The 22,487-nt window shown below is 39.2% G+C and overlaps 1 protein-coding gene and 1 long non-coding RNA gene across 8 annotated transcripts in view; one reads left to right on the forward strand and one right to left on the reverse strand.

The window, feature by feature from the left end:
- Positions 1-22,487, forward strand: part of csmd3b (CUB and Sushi multiple domains 3b) — a 919,486-nt gene that overhangs the window by 166,961 nt on the left and 730,038 nt on the right. The gene's annotated exons all lie outside the window — the stretch shown is intronic.
- The window catches only part of LOC135261815 (uncharacterized), an 81,241-nt gene that overhangs the window by 58,337 nt on the left and 417 nt on the right, over positions 1-22,487 (reverse strand). The window lies entirely within an intron of this gene.

Here is a 22,487-nt window from a genome sequence, read left to right on the forward strand (position 1 = left end):
CGTAGCGCTAAGGAGACTCTGGGAAACGCAGCTCTGGTCAGTTAGGGTCACAAGAGTGGAACTCAATTCCAACTCACCTCAAAGAACTCAATACCTTCAGGTCTTTTAGCCATCGCTTAAAACAATGGATGATTAACATACAAGTCTGTCAGCACTGAAATGTCACGTCCTATGCTTCTGTGTCATGTCAGTATGTATGTGTACCCTCTAACCCTCTAACATCTGTTGTTGCTTGTGTTGACCACCTTTTTTAAATAACTGTGTGTGTGTTTTTTTCTTCTTCTTTGCTCTGTATGTTTTACTTTTTACCTTTATCTTTTATCTTTTTAGGAAGCCTTTTTTATAACATTTTGGCCAGGGACTACAGAAGAAAATTAGCCTTTTGTCTAAATCTGGCATATTTACATTTGTTGTTGATTAATATGCACTGTCCCTTCTTAAATGAACTAAATAAATAAAATAAATAAAAAATGGCTACTAAAACCACATACCAATTCATACACTGTTCAACAAGACCAGGTCAAAACCTAGTATATGGCTGGACCTAACACACTTCATCCAGCCAACCAATGGTGTAACTTCATAAGTCGGCCGACCAATGGTGTAACTTCATTACTCAGTCACAGACATTCGCCTTTATAGGGCTGGCCCCACTGTTGCAGTCCAGCCAAAAATGTTTGTTATGACAGTAAAAGTATTATACATTTTTATGTATTTTATTTTTATTTCACCTTTATTTCACTAGGCAAGTCATTAAGAACAAATTCTTATTTCCAATGGCAAGTAGCTACCCTATCATGCTAGTTCACGACTCAATTTGAAACAGATAAACTGATTTTTTGCGCGAAGCTTGTACAGAAATGTATTTATTAGAAAATTTAGACAGTATACATTTATTAGAAATTTATACAGTATACAGTAATTTCAGTTGCCACTGGAAAGGTACTTTTAAAAGAATGTAATTTTGCTTGCTAGCTTGGCACTGTCTGGTAGCTAGCTATATTTAATTTAGTTGAGGGATTCATTTTTGGTCAAACCACAACAGTTCACACATTGTTGCAAACTAGAACATTCGTTTTCTTTTACAATTTCCTTAGATGGAATTACACCAACTAGCCTACTTGTTCTCAGAAACTTATCAGCACATATTGTTTAGTGTCATACACGTCACAAATTCTTAATCATACTGTTGCAATAAGCAATTTTTGTATTATAAAAACAACATATTTAGAGAAACAATAAAATAGCAGTGACAGTGCTTTTGCAAAATTGCATGTACCTTTGCATGATACCTACACCGAAAGAAAGGTATACCTACCTGAGACCCATGTGCAGCCAAGTCACTAACTGTTGGACTAATCTTGCAGCAGATACATATAGTAACCTTATAGCTACAAATCAGATTAATGGTAGCTACATTCAATCAGTTAGTTTAGTCCCAGCCTTAATGTCACTTGTGACAAATTGGATGTGAATCAGGTGAAAATCAATGTTTTTGAAAGAGACAAAACACACATTAGTTGAGGCTATGTATTTTACATTTTTTTACTGATCTCCACACAACATATGTCCTTAGGCATGCATTGTGACCAAGAACAGTGACAATATAACAAGTACTGAGCTAACACTAACTGATTTACTAACTACTGTAGCTAAGTACTTGATAACCCCATGTATACGACATAGTGGCTGCTGTCGTGCTAAGGGGGATGGCGGGGCTAGAACGAGAGAATAATGTCAGATTTGACAAAAGTTGGGCCCAGTCTAGACATGACTGCATGCTCTCCTGCAAAATAAATAATTTTCACTAGCCATTCACTGTGTCCTAGGCAAACACTACATTAAAAGTGGCATTAGTCATCAGATTTTTAAGGCCTATGAAAACTGTATTCAGGCCTTTAATGTAAGTAATTGAATTTAAGGATTTATAGGGTTTTTAAAGGACCTTTAACCCTGGAACCTCACAGAGGAAAAACAGAAATATGAACTAACAAAACTCGAGATTTAAGGTGGTACACTATGTTCTGGCAGTGCTGCCAGAGGCTTATTTGAGAGGATGTGTTCCTGGGCTGTGTTGTAATTCCACTGGATCAGCCTGTGGCGAGGCACATAATCCCCTCAGGGTGTCATTAGAACATGTTCAGCCACTGGAGATTGCCACCAATGACTTACTGTATGCCTGCTCCTTCCTGGGAGTGACCGATAACACCTGTGTGACTGATTCAGCCCTGCTTCCCCTGATCCCTGGAGGCCTGGGGCAGAGCCCATGCTGCCTGCCACAGACGGCCTACTGGGACCTGTAGGCGGGGGAGGGGGTGGAGAATGGAGCTGTGTGATCAGCTCTGTGATGGACAGGGAACACTCTCAGGCCTCTCAGCAGTCTCATGTTTCATGGTCAGTGACATGGCTCTTTTATTTATTCATGTCAACAACGCACCCAATTTTTAAAGCATTAATTTCTCTGCTTGGAACCATTACCACAAAACATATATCACCTCTTTTCCTAATCACTTGCTTTACTAGTGGGAAAGATTTGATAAGGCTTTTTTTAAAAACTTTTTCTCATTCATGGAATGCCATTGTTGATGTTCCAGAAATAATTTTTTTTAATGGAAAATGCGCCCATAATGTATTTAAAGCGATGTGAAGGAAATAGCTCCTTCCAAGATATCTTATTTTTGCATGCTTTGTTTTGTCTTTCACAGCTATTAACACAAAATAGAATTTAGCACATAGACGATATTCTCAAAGAACCTTTGAATTGCGTAATGAACTAGTGAACACATTGTGAAACACAGAAGAGGCACAGAAATAAACTTGGTTAGACACCCTTTCTTTGCTCTGAATTCTTGCAACATCTTATTACCGTCCCCTTGAAAACTGAACCTTCAGTGTTCAACACATTTACAGTCTCCTTTTTGTTTGCCCTACTGTTTGATGGCAGTTTGGGGGCAATTGAAGATGGGTGGCAATCATAAATATTCATGCCGGTGAATTTATTCCTGCAATACCTTGGGAAAAGACTGTATTTATCAATACATCCACATATCATATGTCTGACTGGAGCACACATCAATCTCAGACCATCCACAAGTTACAGGGCTTTAAAGAGGTAGATTGTCTTGACATAGGAAAAAGGGTTATATTCAAGAAGGCAGAAAGAAAGGCACAATTTAGTGATAAGTGGCCATTTAGTGTCAGTCCTTAGTTTTTTCATATTAAAAGTCATATTTGATTCATATTTTTGTAGCAATATCAATGTGTTTGCATTCAGTAATTGCTCCTCTGCTGTTTCTAGTGGTGGTATCGGGTGTGACAATTCCGCCAAGTATTCAAATGTTATGATGTACACACAAGAACTTGAATGCTAATTGCAAAAAAGCATCTAAAATCCAAGAAGCATTGTAACAGGTTCTGTAGTTCCTCTCTCCACAAACCACACATTTCTCGGTCTCAGACGCATATAGGCTTTTATTGTGCATACGTACAAACAAACAAACCACACATGACAGGAAAACGGAATAAACAATATGTAGCAGCCGCATGCGTCTCATTCCAGCCCCCAGTCTCACTGCAGGCAGAACAGATAAAGAGTTACTAATTACTGCAATTGCCTGCAGCCGTGGTTGCAGACCAGCTAAACAACTCAGTCTCCACCTGCAGATGGTGCCCTAAGCACACCACCCCTCCACAGCATCTTTCGAATTACGTTTGATATGTTAAATATTACCATATCAGACAATATTCTTGGTTGTCTCTATGCAGTCTTCTTTCTCAAAAATATACCACCACTGGATTATCTTCTCAGAAAAATAATCACTTGATTTGCTCCTAGAAATAGATTTGTTTCGAATGGAACTCTGGTATTTAGAGTGTAAAACTAACTTTTGTGTCCAACAGTCCCCACAGATGTCACCAAATCCACCAAAACTGAAAAATTAAGGATAGCCATTTTAAGCAATTCTGTCATTCTTTGCGATAGACCTTCATGTTTAGCAGATAATGTTTACAGACACACTTCAGTACACAGTCATATAAAAAATTTGCTGACTGACTGTTCCTGCATGATCAAGCAATTCACTGAGAAGTTTTGCCCAGTTTTCAGGGCACTACGTGGGCACATTCCTTCCAACCTTTCCCATATTTCACTGAGAGCCTGTGAAGTTACTGTGACACTGTCTACTCTACTCGAGCCCCTGCCTCTTCTGTGGCTGATTGGCACCATCCACCTGCTCTGGCAGGTTGGACACATAGGAGGCCTCCAGCATGCCTGTCACTCAGTAGGCTGATGCCAATGATGACTAGCCATTGCACTCACTCCTCAGCCCACATTTGCACTCTGGCACTGAAGCATTAAACGATTTATATTTCCTCACAGCACACGTTAATATCAGCCCATATCGCTCGGAGACCGTGTTTAACCCTTTTTCCAAGAATTGGTAACTAACAGTATAGTGGTCAGGGAACTGAAATAATTGAAGTAGAAAGCTTAAGGTTTAAAATGGAAAACTCTGGTGACTCAGTGAGAGAACTCAAGTTAACAAAAACTTGAGTAACCGTGTAATCCGTCACAAATTATCAAGTTGTACTTCTAATGCACCGCACCATATCACAGTTCTTATCTTGCATTGTCATTTATTTACATTTCAGTGATGATGTTCATGTGGTCAAACATTTCTAATTCATACAAGTCGGTCAGAGTATGGTAAGATTTTGAAATGGTTTCTATGGTAAAGACAAAGGTTATGATTTTATAGGAAGCCCATGAGTTAAATGGGCTGGTTTTGTATACTCTCACTATTTCTCACAGATGTTTTTTTCAAGGGTGAATTAATTTTTATCAAGTGTGATTTTTTTAAAGTGTGAATGTTTTGAGTGTGAATTTATTCTGAAATCATTTTCTTGATTTCAGAATAAATATCACCAACTTGATGGTTTCACAACAGATCAGATCAGTCATGCTGTCCCAAGGGAACGTTGAGCCACGTACAGTAGGTAACCTTGGTTCTATGAAATAGGCCAACATGCCACTGTTATGGGTCATCCTCGCCGAAAGGCTGAGCTACTAGGAGACTAAATAACAAATTAAGCACCACTACGGACATGATATCTGCAATAAGTATTGCCACCTGTCCGCCCCCAATTCCTCTTTTGCTGACTGAAGGTCATGGAATTCCCTGTGTGACCACACTGGCTTGTTGACCTTATTCGCAGAACCAAGGTTACCTACATAACCCAAAGTTTTATTTCATTACAGCACATAGGGGTCAACGGTACAGCAAATCAGTCAGGCGGGGATGTAGTGGGGCAATGGAATGTCACATGTTGAGACAGAATGACCACGACTGTTCCAAAATACATTATATGACCGAAGGTATCTGGACACCCCTTGGTCTGGGGCTGTTTTTCATGGTTTGGGTTAGGTCCATTAGTTCCAGTGAAGGCAAATCTTAATGCTACAGCATACAATTTCATTCAATTCCCCAATAGTTTGGGGGAAGGCCCTTTCCTGTTTCAGCATGACAATGCCCTGAGGCACACAGTGAGGTCCATATAGAAATGGTCAAGAATGTGTGGAAGAACTTGACTGGCCTGCTGCTGTTGCGGACAGCTCATCAGGGTGACAGTAGAGGTGTTTAGCCACTGGCACCCAAAAATCATGGGGCCTAGGGGGCTGCTGTTGCAATACCATTAACCCTTGTATGGTCTGCTGCATCGTCTACATCGTCAGCTGCAGCTGAAGGAGTTCAGGCTCCTAATGCCGGCACTTTCTAGTATGCTTCTTGGCTGCAGGCCTCTGCGTATATAGCACTCCATCACACTCTGTACACACTAGTTGTCCAGGTGAGACCTCCCTCACAGACAAGCCATGACTTCCCAAATCCTGCGCAAATCCTCTGATCTACTAAATGCTGGATTACTAAATCATGACCCTGAACAGTAATGCTGCAGAGGCACGAGGAGTAAATGAGCCTACGGTAGCATACTACTATACGGATGCATAAGCTCCTTTTAGAGTCTAAAAATCTTCAAAGATAACGGCAGTAAACTACCCTAAAAAAAAACATATATGCACCCACATGCTTTCAACTGGTAGCAGAGCAATGCTTACAATATATGTACATGCACAAATTAGAAAATATCCCTAGACTGCTTTCAGCAAGCAGCTATACACACACTAATTTTTAATAAGCAGATGAATTACATCAAACAATGCCTTGCCGCATGGAAATGAAATGTCTCTGGTAGCATACTCAGCTCTAGAGACTGTCAGCTCTAATTTGCAGGTATTTAACATTCATATCCAGTGAACGATGTAGCCCTTTTTATACATACTCCCCCTGTATTGGGGGACCAAAGGTAGTTGAACAATTGGCTGCTCAGCAGTTTCCTGGCCAGCTGTGTGTTGTCGCATCATTAGTTAATGCACAAGAAAGCTAACAAAAGGTCTAGAGCTGATTCTTCGTGTGGAATTTGCATTTGGAGTCTGTTCCTGTCCTGAACCTGAGGACCAAAGAAGTGTCAATGCTAGTAAAGCAGGCCATCATGAGGTGGGAAAATCAGAATCGATCAGAGACAGCCAAAACATTGGGTGTCTCAAAATCAACTGTTTGGTACATTAAGAACCAAGAATGCACTGGCGAGCACATCAATAGCAAACAACCTGTTTGACCACAGAAGACCACTGTAGTGGATGACCTAAGAATACTTTCACTTGTGAAGAAAACGCGTTTGCAACTGTCGAAAAGATCAAAAACACTCTCCAGGATGTACGCTTAAATCGAGAAGGCATAACCTAAGAGGGTTCACTGCAAGATTCAAAGCACAAACCTTGCAAACTCCAAATAACTCAGAGTGCTGTACTCCTGATTGCAAAAATAATCAAAAAGTCTCCATTTGGCGTCTGTGATCTTGGTTGTTAGCAGGCTAGATCGCAAAATTTCTTAGCTCTTTGAGTATGGGGACTGCTCTCAGAACTGTATAAGAACTAGAAAGGAAATGAGGTAAAAGTTATGGCAAGGCATGTGGCCTATTGTTAACTACCTAAATAGCTTTTAGTTATTTTTCGTAGCTTTTAGTAATTTTTCCTGCTTTTGTTCATCTGGTGTGGTAACATGTGGGTCCACAGGTGTGTACAACACAAAACCCTCACACAACTAATGATTACTTCATTAGTATCGTCACACATTCATATGACCTGTCACTCTGCCATTTTTTTGATACCCTGTACAGGTTTGTGTGGTCAAAATGAGCCTCGTAATAATGGTAGCAATGTGTGGATCACCAGCAAAATGTGAATACAAGTCAAAATAACAATTGAAGTAGGCTGTGAGGACATTTAAAGATAATGTTAATATATTCAATCAATCTGTCTCCAAGATCATAGTTAATTTGCCAAAAGTCAATAATAGTGATGTTTCGAACTTGCTATACCTGCAAAAAAATGCTACCTTTGTCACTGAGGACATTTTGTATGTGTTATAGCCTATGTTAAAATGTTATAACTAGCCACGCATACTTTAATTCCTAAATTATTTTTGCACCATTTTTTCTATCTAGAAGCACACTGAATTTCTTAAAGCTTGTTTTTAAATATATAAAAAGATTTTATATGTTCCTCAGAGCCTGTATCACACCTTTTTTGCCATTCCAAAAGCAATGGAAACGCATAACCTACAATGGACGTTAAATGTTCATTTTTTGAAACAGTTCTTGAAAAAACACAAAATGTCCTATTTTTGTGAATAAGGTTCAGTGTTGACTTCTTAAGGTTTTGGTGATGTTGAACTTCCAGTGTCTTATAGGCCCATATAGGCAAATGGCTGGTGGGGCAGTACTGAATGGAGAGGAGAGGGTTTCATGATTGAGGTTTGAAAAGTACTCCCACAGGCCATGGAACATCTATGTTAATAATAGGTGTGTCTTGGCCATAACTTGTGATAAAGCAATCAGAGTGCCATCTCCCATTCCCTTTAAAGCCACCTTCTTTTGCAAATTGGCAGACTGCTTAAATAACGGCAGCGTTTTAAAACACAGCTTTACCTCTGTCAAAACAGATCTGCTCTTGTGGGAGCAGAGAATATATGGCAAAAACAGGGTTCCCCCGAAGCTTCTGGAGGTTAAGCAGGCGAGGGAGGGGGTAGCGGCGAGAATTTTTGACATTGTGCAGTGGTTCTGGAGATGCAGAAAAGGAATCCTGTCAAAACAATGTTCAAAATGGTACAATAATGTGACGTCAGGAAACAAAAGCCTGAATGGTTTGTACAAATGATATTGCATTATTTAAGATGCCCACCTCTAAGCCCCCTAATCCCTAAATGCTTTCAGCACTGACGATAGAGACCCTCCCATGGCCAGCCCTGTTGTGGTGTTACCCACCCGAAGAAGAAGAATACCAGCCCATTAAAATTATCTGAATTAATTGTCATGTTGTGCAAATGATTTCGTTTCTGACAATATGGAAATCTGGTTACTGTAATATTACTGTAATTTACTGAAAATGTGAAGAACAAAGAATAGGGTTAAAATGGTGTTCACAAATGGTAAAATCTGAATTCATCTTCTTTTTTTGAATTGTATCAAGATGTAAAAAAAAAAAAAAAACCCATCATGCACAGTAATTCCCCAGAACCATATTTGAAAAACTTTGTAAAAATTTGTAAAAATGCATTTATGTGATTTAAAATTGCCAGCATTCCTCTCCCTCCTCTTATCTCCCTTTGTCATGTCCAAATGTGGGGTCAACAGCCTTGTCTGTTCACCTAGGTGCAATCCTATCACTGGGCTTGAAGTCCAAATGCATAAAACAATTTGAAATTCAATGCATGGAATATCATGATACAACCAAAATGGATATTTCAAAAGAATATCTGTGGTAAAGACATGTATTACATTTAAATCTTATTTGCAAATGTGTGATTCCACATTGATGTGGACCTTACTTTATAGTTCATATTTAGTCTGCATTTAGCAATCAAGAAGTAATATTCTTAGCAATCTTTGAAGCCCTTAGAAGAATAGGTATACATGAAACATGCTTAGAGATAATCAAACACATCTACACAGATGCAACTCCCAGCATACATATTGTTAATTTAGGATCAAGTAGCTTTGGTATTGCTAGAGGCATCAGACACAGAGATCCCCTGTCCCCAAAATTGGTTCCTTCAAGAATGCAGATCTTACAAAACACGGCATTATAATTGAAATTGACAGAGAAGAACTGAATTATTTATGATTTGCAGATGACATGGCCATATTGTCAACAGATAGTCAAACTAAATCATCAGCTAAAAGAACTAAACAGAGAAAGTGCCAAAGTCTGAAGATCCACAAAGGGAAATGTGACCAATTTCTAACTAACCTCTGTCATAAGACTAGAAGAAAAAAACATGGAAAAGGTAGAAGATGCTTCATACAGAAGATGCTTCAGGTTGCACCATGGCTCCCCTGACCCCCTAGATATCTTTTCTTTTTCTCTTTCTTTGAATTTCTTATTGAATAATATTATCATTATAGCTATGTAGGTTAGATAGGTTATAGTACCAGATTGAGATCTGGTGACTCTGGAGGCCATTTGAGTACAGTGAACTCATTGTCATGTTCAAGAAACCAGTTTGAGATGATTTGAGCTTTGTGACATGGAAGTATCCTGCTGGAAGTAGCCATTAGAAGATTGGTACACTGCGGTCATAAAGGGATGGACATGGTCAGCAACAATACTCAGGTAGGCTGTGGCGTTTAAACGATGCTCAGTTGGTACTAAGGGGCCCAAAGTGTGCCAAGAAAATATCCCCCACACCATTACACCACCACCAGCAACCTGAACCGTTGATACAAGCAGCAGAAATCGAGACTCATCAGACCAGGCAACATTTTTCCAATCTTCTATTGTCCAATTTTGGTGAGCCCCTGCCAAATGTAGCCTCGGTTTCTTGTTCTTTGCTGACAGGAGTGGCACCCGGTGTGGTCTTCTGCTGCTGTAGCCCATCTGCTTTAAGGTTCGACGTGTTGTGCATTCAGAGAGTGGTTATTTGAGTTACTGTTGCCTTTCTATCAGCTCAAACCAGTCTGGCCATTCTCCCCTGACCTCTGCCATCAACAAGGCATTTTCGCCCAGAGAACTGCCGCTCACTGGATATTTTCTCTTTTTCGGACCATTCTCTGTAAACCCTAGAGATGGTTGTGCATGAAAACCCCAGTAGATCAGTAGTTTCTGAAATACTCAAACCAGCCTGTCTGGTACCAACAACCATGCCACGTTCAAAGTCACTTAAATCACCTTTCTTCTCCATTCTGGTGCGTGGTTTGAACTTCAGCATATCGTCTTGACCATGTCTACATGCCTAAATGCATTGAGTTGCTGCCATGTGATTGGCTGATTAGATATTTGCGTTAACGAACAGTTGAACAGGTATACCTAATAAAGTGTCCGGTGAGTGTATATTATGAGGCTATACAGTCCCCTCCAAAAGTATTGGAACAGTAAGGCCAATTCCTTTGTTTTTGCAATACACTGAATACATTTGGGGTTGAGATAACAAGATGAACATGAGACGAGAGTTCAGAATTTCAGCTTTTATTTCCTGGTATTTACACCTAGATGTGTTAAACTACTTAGAACATAGCACCTTTGGTATCAGACCACCCACTTTTTAGGTGAGCAAAAGTATTTAAGTATTTAAGTAAATGAAAGCAAATAACACTTAATATTTGGTAGCATATCTCTTGCTTGCAATAACTGCATCAAGCCTGCGACCCATTGACATCACCAAACTGTTGCATTCTTCTTTTGTGATGCTTTTCCAGGCTTTTACTGCAGCCTCTTTCAGTTGTTGTTTGTTTCGGGGCGGGGGGGGGGGGGGTTTCCCTTCAATCTCCTCTTCAGGAGGTGAAATGCATGCTCAATTGGGTTAAGGTCTGGTGATTGACTTAGCCAGTCTAAAACCTTCCACTTTTTCTCCCTAATCAAATCCTTTGCTGTGTTGCAGTGTGTTTTGGGTCATTGTCTTGCTGCATGATGAAGTTCCTCCCAATTAGTTTGGATGCATTTCTCCGTAAGTTGGCAGACAGAATGTTTTTGTAGACTTCTGAATTCATCCTGCTGCTACCATCATGAGTTACATCATCAATAAAGATTAGTGAACCCACTCCAGAAGCAGCCATGCAAGCTCAAGCCATGACACTTCCTCCACCGTGCTTCAGAGATGAGCTTATATGTTTTGGATCATGAGCGGATCCCTTCTTTCTCCACACTTTGGCCTTTCCATCACTTTGGTAGAGGTTAATCTTGGTCTCATCAGTCCATAAAACTTTGTTCCAGAACTTTTGTGGCTCATCTCTGTACTTCTTTCCAAATTGTAATCTCGTCTTCCGATTCTTACTACTGATGAGTGGTTTGCATTTTGTGGTATAGCCTCTATATTGCTGCTCTCTAAGTCTTCTTCGAACAGTTGATTGAGATACCTTCACCCTTGTCCTGTGGAGATTGTTTGTGATGTCACTGACTGATGTTTTGAGGTGACAACACTTGTGCAATGGCTCTGATCGATTTCCACTCTTTTCTAAGCTTGCTTTTCTCACCAAAGACAGCTCTCTGGTCTTCATGTTAGTTTATCTTTTATAACACAAATGCAGTTTTCACAGGCAAAACCCAAGGCAAAAACCAAGAGTAGACATTCAGAACTATTTATTGTTTAACCAATCAATCTAACAGGACACATCTGGGCAACAAGAAACACCTGTCAGTCACATGTTCCAATACTTTTTTTTTACTCACCTAAAAATTGGGTTGTCTGATACAAAAGGTGATATTTTCTAAGTTGTTTAACAAATCTAGATAAAAATACCAGGAAATAAAAGCTGAAATTTGGATCTGTCACCTCATGTACATCTTTTGACCTCAAACTCAATTGTCTTCAGTGTATAGCAAAAACAAAGGAATTGACCTTGCTGTTCCAATACTTTTGGAGGGGACTGTATATGGGCTTCTGCATCTTCTTGGTTTATGCACCATGAATCAATGATCAATAAGTGTAATGTCAGCCTAACCTGAAATTAAATTACTCCAGTGAGAGAATAACAAAGGTAATTCAGTGATATTTATGGAAACAATAGTCCAGACATACAACCCCATTGTGATGAAATGGTTTATGTTATAATCAAGATTTTAAAATACTGTAAGCCACACTATTTAAAAATATGACCACCTTTTTCACAGCTTTGAAATCTGTGATTAAATTTTATGACCTTTACCTACAATGTGCAATGTTCTGTTTATGAAACTTGGCATGGCGCCATTTGTTAACATTAATGTATATTAAACATAAATGAAGCAGATTTTCAGACAATAGACATCAGACAATATTAAACACAGGCATGACAGTGGGTGCTCTGTGCATTTATTTAAAACTACATGCATATGACCTTCTCTTCAAAAAACAAGGCAGCAATGGAGCAATCAGATGTCCCCTAAGTGCTGCAATATTACAAAAATGAGTCTTCAGTTTCCATGTGTTGCAGTTATCTTGCTGTGGCAAGAGTTGTTTCCCTCCATGTGTCCTTGTACCTCTCTAGCTTCATATCTCATCCCACACCCACAGGCAAGTTACACAATGATTATTTTATTTATTTACCAGCTGAACAGCTTGTCCTCTGCTATTTTGGTGATTTGGATTCCAGCTACTGCATTAGCTATGCTGGAAATGGTAGCCCTGTAGAGCAGGGGCCCTCTTTTTGGACTGATTGCATTTTGGACATTGTTCAACATTTAACTCTCAAACAAATGGTTTCATTTTCAAATACAGTCATTGTTTCAGGATGGTTCTTCCTGGACTGTAGTATCTCCTCTTACAAAGTTAGTGTATCGTAAAACTTACTGAAGGGGTTTAACAGTTCTAAATATACTTTTCTCTTTTTGCCTGAATCCAGGTGGTCATGTGTTCCTATGGTCTAATTCAGGGATACTCATATCTGGTTTACTAGTAGTACTACTGGTTTTCTGCTGTTTTTTTCTTTTCTTTAAATTATCTATTAATGCCACTGATTTAGCAGACACAGATTAAGCCTAGCCTAGACTAACTTAAATTTCGTCTTGAACTGAACTTAATCTGTGTCTGTGAAACCCAGGTTTATATCAGTCCTGACATGAGGGGAAGAATGAAAACCAACAATACTACTGGCCTCGTGGGCCAGATTAGAGTATTCCTTGATCGATTGGCTTCCAGATCTCGGCTTGTCAGCGACAAATGTTACATGATAAGGTGTGCCTGTTTTTGTTGTTTGTCAACAAGTTATTTTCTGAATACACATTTAATTCAATTATAGATCACTGAACAAGGTTCTTTAATGTAATATGATATATGAATTTGCTGCACCTTCAAAAACAGGTAATTTCTTACAGATCCCACTGTACATTGAGGTTACTATGGAAATGTAAATACTGAGATAATTTGACATTTATTTTAGTTTCAATATGTGTACATATACACTATTGCCAAAAGTGTGTGGATACCTGACATCCAACACCTCATCTAAAATCATGGGCATTAATATGGAGTTTGTATTTTTGGAGTATTTTGGAGTATTTTTGCAGGGATTTGCTTACATTCAGCCAGAAGGGCATTAGTGAGGTCGGGGACTGATTGGGCGATTAGGCCTGGCTCGCAGATGGCTTCTCCAATTGATCAAAGGTGTTGGATGAGTTTATGTCAGGGCTCTGTGCAGGCCAATCAAGTTCTTCCACACCAATTTCAACAAAGCCATTTCTATCCACAAAGTTTGAAGCACAGAATGGTCTAGAATGTCACTGCATAAAGATTTTCCTTCACTGGAACTACAGGGCCTAGCCTAAACCATGAAAAACAGCGCAGACCAAGGGATGTCCAGATACTTTTGGTCATATAGTGTATTTGCAAAAGATGTAACACAGAAAACAGTAATAGTGTGTGTGTGTGTTTGTGTGTGAGAGAGAGAGACATAGAAAGAGAACCCTCCTCAGCAATATTATCCAGCGTGTGTACACAAGAATTATCTTCATTGCACCATGAGCTTCCAGTTTTTTCCTATTTAATTTTCACACATTTTGTTCACTCAAGAAGCAGTGAATTCATTTCCTATGGTCCAGTCCTGCTCACCAGAATACAGAATACTTTTTCAGAACAGCTGAGCCATCAGCAGGTGCAGAATGAAAGATTTAGAATATTTGAATCCTTACCAGGATATGAAGTGTTGTTGCCACCCAGACTGAGGTATAGGTATTAGAAGTGCACCTCTTATTTTCATTAATGACTATATTTCAGAGAAACAAATGTCATATTATTTGACCTTAACTGGTTTTATGAAAGTCCTCATTTGAACTTGAATCAAATGGGTCAGGGATAAACTAGAGCTAGCACATAATGTGTATAGCATGAATGCATATAAAATCTTTCTTGCTGAGGGGGGTTAGTGTATTCTGGTAAGTTTATTGTGTGGGTATTTCCTTTCTGTAACATGCTTTTTAAATGTTTCAACTGATCTTTTAGTCCATGCTATAAAATCACCTTTTGTGTAATAAAACAACACTCAGGGGATCAGGCCCTCCTCAGACCCTGGACAGCAGTTTCCCTAATACTGGTGAGCACTATGATATTTTTTCTACTGTTGCACATTATCTTGTAAACTATATATTGTATAACTATAAATGTCAAATGAAAACGCTAAAATGTTATTAGCAACTGCCTTCAAAGCCTAACTTGATCTGCTCTACATCCTGAAAACAAGTCACTAGCTTAACTTGTTTTACATAATGGCTACTGTAAACATAGCTAACAACAGGTCAATATCAATTTTACCTACAGTTGGCTAGCTCTTTGGAAACTTACTGTCAGATGATAAGTTAATTGGAGCAGGCAGAATAAATATATAGCCAATTTTTAAAGTATGCAACTTGGCTAATTCTAAGCACTGACGTTCCTACTAGTTAGCCAGCTAGCCGGCCTGTGGATCGTACTTTGCTGGTACTGTAGCAGAGGAGGTGCTACTGTGCACCGGCGGCGGTGCTGGTAACGATTACCCTTAGGCTCTTCCAAGCTGGTGCTGCCCCATGAATGTGCTTTAAAAAAGCTAGAAATTGAAGGCACATTTTGAAGGATGGCTGCCTCCCTTGTGTCCTTTTTTTCTTTAACCATGAACCAATTACAATTTTTGTTGTTCAATTGTAAATTATTATTGTGCACTTACAGTATTATTGTGTCCAGTAGTGGCGCCAGGATTCAAATACTTATGAGCTTGGCACTTTTTGAGTGGGCTCATTTAATACAATTTTGAAAATCCACCATAAATTTATTGTCATGATCAAATATTAAATCACAGCATAACATAATAGATTTTCTGTGTCAGTGTCAGTTTCACTATCAGCCTGTAATGGCTTTTTTCTCTCTCTCTCAAAGTATTAGCTGCAGTTCTGGCAAGGTATTCCACATCACCCCACCCCCTCAAAACTGCATATTATACATCCCTTCATTTTAACTTTCTACTTTAGCAGCTAGTTTAATACCTCGGCTGTAACCTGCTCAGCCCATTTGATTATTTGTTGGGATCATTATTACATTTCTGTTACATCCATTCTACCAGGCCAGCCCACCTACATCTGGGGTGCTCCTGAGATTTCTGCCTGTCGGGGAGTTTTTTCTCGCTATGCAAATAAAATCGATTTGATTACCCAAGATAACAGTAGCAGACCTGCAAACCTTAGGAAAATATTTTGAGTACCATAATAGTCAGTGTAACGCTTAGTTCACATGCTTTCGCACCACTTCGCTTTGCACACACACACACACACACACACACATGCCTTTCTTCATAATTCTAGTTTTGACTGTTGAAGTGATCAGACAAAATTGTATAATTTGACCTGATTCTAAAATATCACTTGCACTGCAGTGGGCTATATTATGATACACTTAAAAGTCAAAAGTTTGAGTACGCCTGCTTAAAACAATTTTTTCATGATTAATATTTCATTGTATGATATGTGTGCTTATACAAACTGATAACCATCAGTTAAGTGAATTGCATTCAATTATTTAATAAAAATGGAAATAATTTATTTTGTATATTGTAACATATGTTTTCATTTTCAAGTATTTACAGAAACTTATGTTGTAATGTAAAAAAAAAAACTTATGCTGCGATGTAAAACACTCAATTATGAATAAAACCAAGTTTCTGTTCATGATTTCCATTTTTATTTAATAATTAAATAATTGAATCAGCTTATATAGGCACACATCATATAGGCCTAATGAAAAAAAAAGTATTCAATTGAAAAAATATCTAGGAATGTAGGCCTTTGTAACTAGAAGTTTAGCTAAATTATTACCTGAAGCTCCTTGCTAGCTAATGTCAAAATCATAATTGCACAATGTGCAAAACGGACGTTCTGAGGGGCGGAGGCACGGCCATTGCTCCTGATATTTTGTGAGGAACTTCTGGAGGGCATGGACTTGCTTCTTTTTAGCAGGTCTGCTGCTCTCTCTCTCTCCTTGTTAGCATCCTCGTCATCTGACATGACCTCGTCATGATTGTTTTCTAACTGCAAGGCTGGTCGGGTGACTGGCTGCAATAATGGGAATTATTTGCTACGTTAGCAGTCTATAGTCAAACACCTTTGCAATGGTCACTTTGCTCCAACAGAGCGTGCGCGATTCAAAGTTTGAACAGGATGTCTCTGTAGCGTTTGAGTTACTGCAGCTAAATTACTCCATCAGTTATTTGCACGTCTCCTAACAAGGCTAAATCGTATGCGAGCTACTACTATGGCTAACTATATACACAAATTTATCTCATTAGGATATACCCCTGGAAATGCAAGTTACCGAACATGTTTTAACGTTTCATATGTTAACATTACGGTCACATTTTTGTGCTTGATTATTACTCCCCACTTCCCATTTTACCTCAGCAATGCAGCGTTACGCCTCGGTGGATAATAAAGTACCGCTGCTTATCAGTGGATGTTGAGTGGGTCGGGGAGGGGTTACAGAACCACAAGCACAAGGTCGTAGCATCTGGTTCAATCCGGGGGATGTAGTTTAAATACCAAATAAATATACGGTATTGTTTTGTATTAATTGATTGTTTTCCATAATTAAATTACAATAATATTTTTTTGCGTAGTTTCAGCTGGCATTTCGTACCAACAGGCATTTGGCAGACGCTCTTATCCAGAGCGACGTACAACAAGTGTATAACCATAACCAGGAACAAGTATGTCGAAAACCCTAGAGAGAAGTACCGGTCCAAGTGCAGGGAACAGCCGCATAGTTCAACTTGGACCCTGAAGGTTAAACTGATTAACACTAACACAAACGAGAACAGCAACAATACAGTCTATGCAAAAATACAAGCAGTAGTTAAGACAGGTGCATTAACTAAGTCACCTGTGAAACAGCTACCTAGTTACAACCCTAAGCTTACAGTCATTTAAGAGATTACAGGGAGGTAGGGAGGGATGGGGAGAGGTGCAGCCTGAAGAGGTGAGTCTTCAGTCGTCGCTTGAAGTGGGTCAGTGTCTCAGCTGTTCTGACCTCCACGGGGAGGTCATTCCACCATCGTGGGGCCAGAACAGACAGGAGACGTGTTCGGGAAGCGCAGGTGCGAAGAGGGGGAGGTGCCAGGTGTCCTGAGGTAGCAGAATGAAGGGGTCTGGCTGGCATGTAGGGTTTGAATATCTTGTGGAGGTATGCTGGGACCAATGTTTTAAATTTGATGCGAGCTATAACAGGCAGCCAGTGGAGGGTAGTGAGCAGGGGAGTGACGTGGGAGTGTCTGGGGAGGTTGAAGACCAGACGAGCTGCAGCATTCTGAATGAGTTGCAGGGGTCTGATGGCAGATGCCGGTAGTCCAGCCAAGCTGCGTATTTTGACCAAGAATTGCGTGGTTGGTACACAAAATGCGTGCAGGTTGGCAGGTCTGCAGTAGTGCTTCCTCGTTTTATTGCTATTGTAAGGTATATGGACTGCGAAATTGTAGGTGGAGAAAAATGCTGTAGGGAATTTTTGACTGGCAACATTTTCACATGCATTGCAATCCAAAAAACATTTTCAATTCTACTGCCACACCATTACTGCTTGAGACGAAGCTCAGGTAGCTGACCAAATAACCACCTGGTGGTAGCCTTGTAGCCAGATGTGATTATTCATAACACTAGGCTGTTGCAGCCAACCCAAGGTAAATATGAAATGGAGCATGCTACCAACTAGGCCTGCATTATCTACTGTCATGGTACAAATCAACTGAATGCTAAAATAGAACTTGTTCCCATAACATCATCTCAACAAAACCCCACACTTCCATGTAGAAAATGCTATGAATGAAAAGGCTGAGTTGTTGATCCTATGAAGTTGTATCCTATACAATGGTCATGGTATTGAGACAATCAAATAGTAAAAGTACAATTGTATTTGGGGGACTATTATTAGATGGGTAGTTCATTCAGTGATTCAGGATGACACAAGTCACAATGATAATGATACTGCAGCAACACTTGGTGGGATTCATATACTGTTTAGTACATTCTGAAATGATTGCAAGCTGTTCAGGCCCTGAGGCAGCAAAGCAGCCCCAAACCATGATGCTCCCTCCACCATGCTTCAGAGTTGGAATGAAGTTTTGGTGTTGGTGAGCTGTGCTTTTCCCCTCCAAACATAGCATAGTGCATTTCTGCAAAAAAAAGTTCACCTTTTGCCTCATCCATCCATAGAACGTTGTCCCAATATACAATCCAAATTATATTATTGTTAAAATAATTATAAAATAATTGTTAAAGGTGTACATACAATTAATATAAATTAGTAGTTTGTCAACATATTGGAAATAAGATGAAGACATACATTCTTAATTTGATTCTTATGTTTTATGTATTCTTCTTAGGTTTTCCAAAGCTATTTGGGACTTCACAAAGGAGAAGTGCTACTTTGATAAAGCTAAATTTCATCATCTGTTGAAGTGATAACAGGTATAATATAATACAGTTTACATTGACAAAGGAAGCTAACGTAAAAATCCCTTCCCAGATGTCGGTCTTGTGAAATAAGTGTAATGATGTATACCTTAACTTAATTAATTGCTGAATGCATCAAACCCTCTTGTGATCAGAAGGCTACATATAAATAGCAAACTGCTTCAGTGGAAACTGGAACTCCACTGCACCAGATTGCAAAGGAAGGGGAATGTTTTTCCCTGCTGAGAGACAGTATCATCCTGATGGAATGTTGGTTTTGATAACAAAATGTGCTTCTGCGAGTGATGCGTCTGGTTAGGCATTATATGGACAGAAGGGTTTTTACTTTGGGTTAGTGAAATGCATCATTAGAAGCTGGGGCATAGTTTAACCCAATGGTGACTACTACATCCAAGCAACAGGAGTGTCTGATGGTTCACGGTGTCACCTGTCTTTGCCACAATTATTTACTTTATTGAGATAGTAACTGAGAAATGCATCTTGCCACTGCATATCCTGCACCTTTTTCAGAGCTTTGAGCAATAGAATGTGCAGTAGCATTTCTGAACTAGAAGAGTGCACTCAGTAGAGTGCAGATCTCCACCAGGCGTGTTAGCTTTGCTGATGCAACAATAGAGGCTACACAATCAATACAACCAGACAAATACAATATTACAAGTTTTTACCATGTGCCACTGAAAATCCCAAAAAATGCAGATTCAGTGAAGTAACGCTAAAGGTGTTGACATGTTAGCTGATGTCATTCATGTCAGCCACGATGTGTTAGACAGAGCTAACGTTGACGTTATAGTCTGGCACTTTTGTTTCAAATCTGGATGGGAACAATTCCAGAAGACTGCGATGTAAAATATCAATTTCAGTGTGAAATTGGCAACACTGGTCGGAGGGCTGCCGGTTCGATCCCCCGCCCTGGGCGTGTCGAAGTGTCCCTGAGCAAGACACCTACCCCTAATTGCTCCCAACGAGCTGATTGGTACCTTGCATGGCAGCCTTTCACCTTTGGTGTGTGAGTGTGCGTGTGAATGGATGAATGAGAGGGATCAATTGTAAAGTGATTTGGATAAAATGCTATATAAATGCAGTCTATTTACCATTTACCATGCATGCAACAGCGATGACGTGAGAGTTGGAACATTGCCAAAACGTGGTGGGCGGTTGAAAATTGTTTTCATGTTGTCTCATCCCCATATAAGAAAACATACCAAGGTAAAGTTTCATATTGGACATTCAACAGACATTCACATTTGGCATTTTGTGCTTTCGTTAGGGACCGAGGTAAAAGTACAATCATAATCAGGAACCTGTGTGTTTCTCCTCCCATTAAAAAAAAAAATGTATTTAACAAAAACAAAAAATTCTGGTTATGTATAATAACATTCAGACTGTTTAATATCTGTCCTACTTCCACAGCTTTTTTTTTTACAATTTATTAAAATTCAATAAATCAATTAAAAATACATTTAATTCTGCTTAGATCAATAACTTTGCCAATATTTGACAAAAACACCTCAAACCAAGTGCAGATTATTCTATGAATGCTTGGCCCTCTTCCACAACCTTTGGTTTTCACAAGTAATAGATTGCCACTTTATTAAAATTCAAGAAATCAATTAAAAATATATTTAATTCTGCTAAGCTCAATAACTTGGCCAGTATTTTACAGACACTTCAAACCTATTCTGTATCATTCTAGAAATGTTTGGCCTTCTTTCATCACCTTTGGTTTGAACAAAAACAGTTTATTACCAATTTATTAGAACTAAATAAATCATATAAACATACATTCAATTATGTGTACAACAATAACTTGGCCAGTATTTTACAGACACTTCAAACTTATTGCATATCATTCTAGAAATGTTTGGCCTTCTTTCATCACCTTTGGTTTGAACAAATACAGTGTCTTACCAATTTATCAGAATTATAGCAATCATATAAACATACATTCAATTATGTCTATGTGGCCTCTGGGAGGTGGAGACACTCCCATACAATTAATGATTTTGACTACGCCACTCCCAATTATGAGGGTGGGAGGCCCTAGGAAGGTTATTGGGTGAAAAATGCCTTGCACAGGTATAATGCAGGAGATAGGATGGAAGCTGGTACAAGGGAATATATACATTCTCTTTATTAGATTATTCGTGAGAACATCCTTTAAATCTTCATACACAAATTATCAATGGCCATGGACGGGCACACACCAGGCAAGGCAAATGTGGCTAGGACATACAGTACTTCAGACAAATAGCGGTACACACTCTGAAAGTTAATCCTGATATGTAACAATGGAGAATTTGTAAGATAATCACACAAAATGTCTCAAAATCATCAATGCAAAAGATTTCACTGCACCCAGGGTTAAGAATGGCCACACCATCAAAATTATATTCAAAATGAGGGTTTACCATAAAATATGTCAGGTGGTTCACTACAATTGGTCCTTCAGTGAGTATTGCATGCAATTAAATATTAAATAATTGGCTCTCAATGAGAAATATTGCACTTGCCCGAAGATTTAATATCACGATAGAACTATTAGGGATCTTAGACTCTTATCTTAGAGGATACCCAGAGAATGATATTGCACTTAGCCCGTTCGCTAGAATACCTATGTCTATTAAATGCACATTGCCCATTCACCAAAACACCTACACTCTGTTGATTGCACTTTGCCCATTCGCTAAAATACCTACAATATATGTTGATTGCACTTTGCCCATTCGCTAGAATGCCTAGGTCTGTTGATTGCACTTTGCCCATCCACACTACACCATTTTAAGCAAGAATATAAAATAAAAGAAACTACAATTCCCCACACCCATAAAACCAAGGTGCAAGGGACTAAAACTAATTCCATACACAATATATCACGGAGAAAAACAGTGGCCACCGATGGAACTAGGCTGGGTCCTGTAATCAAATAAAGAAACCCCATAACCCACTCATATGTATATACACCTACACATACATACACGCATACATACCTATACACCCACATACCCATACATATATATACATACACCTACATAAATACACATACACACCGGTTGAAACAGGGATACAATATTAAACATCACTACTACAATGCACGTATTTTCAAACCTTGATTACAAACGTCAGCAACCTCAACAGTATTCGAGGAGCACTCCTACGACAGAGTATTGATGTGCTACTAAAATACACAGGAAAAAAAAGGGAAATTAAACTCCAAGTTTCAATGAGGGAAGCCTGTTACTACCACCCCATAGCATAAGCGACCTTACCCAATTGACTTGACTCACTAATGTGCTCCCCCCTCCTCCGGCTGCGGCCTCATCCCGCAAATAGCCAACTTGCCGTGGAAAAGAATATTCAGTACGGGAAGCCCTTCTAACATGGCCCGTTCCTGAAGCATGAAAACTTTACTCACTTCGCAAATTCTTGTTGGGCGTTTATTAGCTATATCACTCAGAACCAGATGCAACAGCCGCTATAAACG

Source organism: Anguilla rostrata, chromosome 8 (genome assembly GCF_018555375.3).
Source record: "Anguilla rostrata isolate EN2019 chromosome 8, ASM1855537v3, whole genome shotgun sequence".
In the NCBI taxonomy this organism is placed as follows: domain Eukaryota; kingdom Metazoa; phylum Chordata; class Actinopteri; order Anguilliformes; family Anguillidae; genus Anguilla; species Anguilla rostrata.